At 33.9% G+C, this 3,938-nt stretch overlaps 1 long non-coding RNA gene across 1 annotated transcript; it reads right to left on the reverse strand.

Annotated features, from left to right (window-relative positions):
• Positions 1-439: 439 nt before the first annotated feature.
• LOC126878905 (uncharacterized) lies at positions 440-3,928 on the reverse strand. Its single transcript, XR_007695869.1, has 2 exons — positions 2,099-3,928; positions 440-832 (listed from the first exon to the last, which is right to left on the reverse strand). It is a non-coding gene; the product is annotated as an uncharacterized LOC126878905 (long non-coding RNA).
• Positions 3,929-3,938: the final 10 nt, after the last annotated feature.

Here is a 3,938-nt window from a genome sequence, read left to right on the forward strand (position 1 = left end):
GAGAACTTTCTAGTTTCATGTCGCCCGTTTAGCAATTGAAGCTCTTGTATAATCTGGTTTTCTAAGATCCGTTTTGCTTAGATGCTCGCGTTTTCCCTTCTTCCTAAGTTCTGTTTACATTGGCTCCTTATCTCTTGTTCTTCTTTGTTGCATAAGTTTATATGCATATTTTTTTCTTTTAGTTGTATTTTCTTCTTTTTCATGTGTCTTGTAACATCCTGATCATAACAAGACCAGGGCATTAAGCAACACCACACTGTTGGGAGAAACGATGGGAGGAATTCCTCGAACTTCCCTTAGGATATTCAAAAGAAAAACGTCCACCGTTCCATCCATCAGAATGGTGCTCTGCCCGACTGCTCAGCCCTGGGTTCGTTCCCTGTTCATTCTTCCTTCACACCCATCCCAGAAAAGTTACAGGAAATAAAAGTCTACCTAATCATTTTTAAATACGCTATTTATTGAAATATAAAAAAAACTTAACAAAAATCATTTTTATTGTATACTGATAACCAAGTTAATTTTCTAAGCCCGTGACCGAGACCCCGCTGGTAATCGGTACAAAAGTTATAAAGGTAAAAATTTACTCAGCTTTAAGTCCTTCCGTCACAGTTCCTAAAGGAGGTCCCCAATCCCTGTAGAATTTGTCGTCGCCGGCAGTTAAGGGAAGTCTAGGGCTACGTTGTTGGTCTGTCTTGTCTCTGTAGGGCTGTCTTGTTTAATTTATTCTAGTGCATCAGGATACGGTTGTAAGCTAATTCGCTCTCCAAGGTAGCGGTAGAAGGTTTTCTTTTCCAGGTGCTTGATTAAAATCTTCTTCCCGAGGTAGGGGCTAGAAAAATTCAAACAAGAATCAGTTTTCTCCCAAAAGAAAGGCCCGATCAGAAATAAAGCTGAGTATTGTGAGAAACACGATCTCAGCAAAATCTCTGACCACGGCGTGGTATTATACTATAATATACCAGAGAAAAATAAATAAAATTATACAAATTTTTAAGCTTTATTTCAAGGAGAAAGTAGGTATCTGCAATCGGGGAAAAACCTAGGCTAAAACTAGATAAATCTAAACGGGAACTGGTGTATGTTTTCAAAAGACTGATAGTGTGTAAATAAATTTATTAAATCAGCTAAGTACTTTCAGCATATTAATGCCATCATCAGAGCTATCCTATAAAAAGACTAAGTTGAAAAATCTTATTCATAAAAAATTATAAAGTGAAACTTACGTCTTATAGGTGTAAAAACCTCAAAAGAAGAGAAAACTTCGAACAAACACATTCTATAGTTTAAAATAAACCCAGGGATATAACCACTGGTTAGGGTAAAAACCCTTAAATGTTTAAAAAATCACATTTAATGTGTTTTTATAAAATGGCTACCATTCTTACAAACAGCTGTTACTGACAATATTCAAAAACGACAGGCTGCTGACGGAAACAATAGTTCCTAGCGACATCTGTGTTATTAAACTTATTTAAAATTTTTGAAAATGACTAAGTTGTCATATGTAGGTTACTAATTAGTATGAAGTTAAAGTTAATATGAAAAACTGAAGTTCATACTAACTTCATACTAATTAGTAACCTACATATGACAACGTAGTCATTTTCAAAAATTTTAAATAATTTTAATAACACAGATGTCGCTAGGAACTATTGTTTCCGTCAGCAGCCTGTCGTTTTTGAATATTGTCAGTAACAGCTGTTTGTAAGAATGGTAGCCATTTTATAAAAACACATTAAATGTGATTTTTTAAACATTTAAGGGTTTTTACCCTAACCAGTGGTTATATCCCTGGGTTTATTTTAAACTATAGAATGTGTTTGTTCGAAGTTTTCTCTTCTTTTGAGGTTTTTACACCTATAAGACGTAAGTTTCACTTTATAATTTTTTATGAATAAGATTTTTCAACTTAGTCTTTTTATAGGATAGCTCTGATGATGGCATTAATATGCTGAAAGTACTTAGCTGATTTAATAAATTTATTTACACACTATCAGTCTTTTGAAAACATACACCAGTTCCCGTTTAGATTTATATAGAAGTGTGTACAAGTCAAACAGTCTTTTTCTATTTAAAACTAGATAATCAAACTTACCCATTGTTTAACGGCCTACACACAAACACGATAATGTATGCGAATATTGTGCCTGATTTACGTGGCAATGGCAAAAGGGAGCTAGTACAAATTTTTATCGCATTAAATAGCTTCGAAGAGATGTACTAATTGACTTGACGGTAGTAGGGTCGCTTCTAGAAATATATAGTCCGAGGGACAAATACCTGTAGCGTTCAATCGGCTGATTGAAACGTTACAGTCTCATCCTTTAAGGACATTGGCGATCATCATGGCCCATTTTATTCTGTCTGCAGCGGTTCTAAAGAGTTATATTGTTGTTTTTCCAGTCCACTGCTTTAAATTTTTCTACCAGGACGTGCGTCGTCTCCCCGGTCCTCTTCTTCCTTCTACTTTCTCTTGTATAACCAATCGCATCATCTCATAATTTTTTATTTCTTAGTATGTCACCAAAGTAGCTCATTTTCCTTTCCTTCACTGTGTTGAGTATTTCTTTTTTCATCTTTCTTAACATTTCCGTGTTCGTTATGTGTTGTGTCCATATTTTCCACATTTCAAAGCTGGTAAGTCTTTTTTTGCACGATTGATCATTTTTGACTGTTTACCGTGACAGATTTTACGTCAGTAGGTGACATTTACTAGCAACTCGACGGTAAGTAATCCAACTCGACGGTAAGTACAGTAAAACCTCGATACAACGGACTAATTGAAGGGAAGCCGAAAGTCCGTTATATAAAAATAGCTTTAAAATAAATCAGATTATTTGGAAATGTGTCCTCATTTTGCTATAATAAAAAGTTTATTGAAATTCTTTGTAAAATACAACGTTTGGGATCCAAGGGGACCCCGTTATTATGCAATGTATGTTAGTAAAGGCAGGGTTAAGTATGTATAAGATTAACAGGACGTTTTAAATTTTTTTACATTTGACCTTATTTTTGGTCCGTTATATCCGAAGTCCGTTAAATAGAGGTCCGTTATATCGAGGTTTTACTGTACTCCAACTCGACGGTAAGTAATTCACTTACCGTCGAGTTAAAAAATCTCTTAATTTTAATTTATTTTTTGAAAGAATAAAGAAAACTAACGAATTATTTATTAATATTGAAACTTATGGTACAATTTGTTAAATTATTTTGCAGAATTTCTAAATATGGAATTTTATCGTCTGGTTTATTACCGACTGTAAAAGTACGCTGGATGTTCGTTTTTATATTGGGTACTTTTACAATCATTAAACCATCGGTTTGTTGGATGTCATTCATAGTAATATTATATAATTCTTCTCTTCTACAGGCACCAGATATTCCCAATATCATTGCGACCTACAAATTATGAAAAAATCTTCATTAGAGTATTTCTTTTACCTAAACTAGCTTATATTACCTTGTGAACTAGAAATTCTTCATCCGTTGCTTCCATCAGAAATTTTTCAAATTGCTCCCGTGTAAAAATGCTCGCTTTCTTAGGCCTATAGCCAACATTTTTTCTCTTCAAATACGCGATCAAAGTTGAAAACTTGGAAATATCAATGCCATCATAAAGAAAAACGGTGGATTTAATCATTGAATATTCTGCCCAGAGGCTTCCAGGAGCTTTCTGCATATGTCTTTGAACGAAATATGCCAATAGTCTTTTCTTCGATTCTTAAATTCTTGCCTTCGCACCATTTTTTAAAACTTTGGTAGGTATTTTGATAACGGATTTTGGATTTTTCGGGAATAATTACGGAACACCCTTCTTCCCAAGCCCGTTCAATTTCTTCAAATTCACTTTCGCTCATATTTTAATTTATAATAATCAAAATTGTACTTAAAATTATTGACAACTAAATAAAAACTCAATTCTCCATTGTTGTTAT

The sequence above is a fragment of the Diabrotica virgifera genome, chromosome 1 (assembly GCF_917563875.1).
Source record: "Diabrotica virgifera virgifera chromosome 1, PGI_DIABVI_V3a".
In the NCBI taxonomy this organism is placed as follows: Eukaryota; Metazoa; Arthropoda; class Insecta; order Coleoptera; family Chrysomelidae; genus Diabrotica; species Diabrotica virgifera.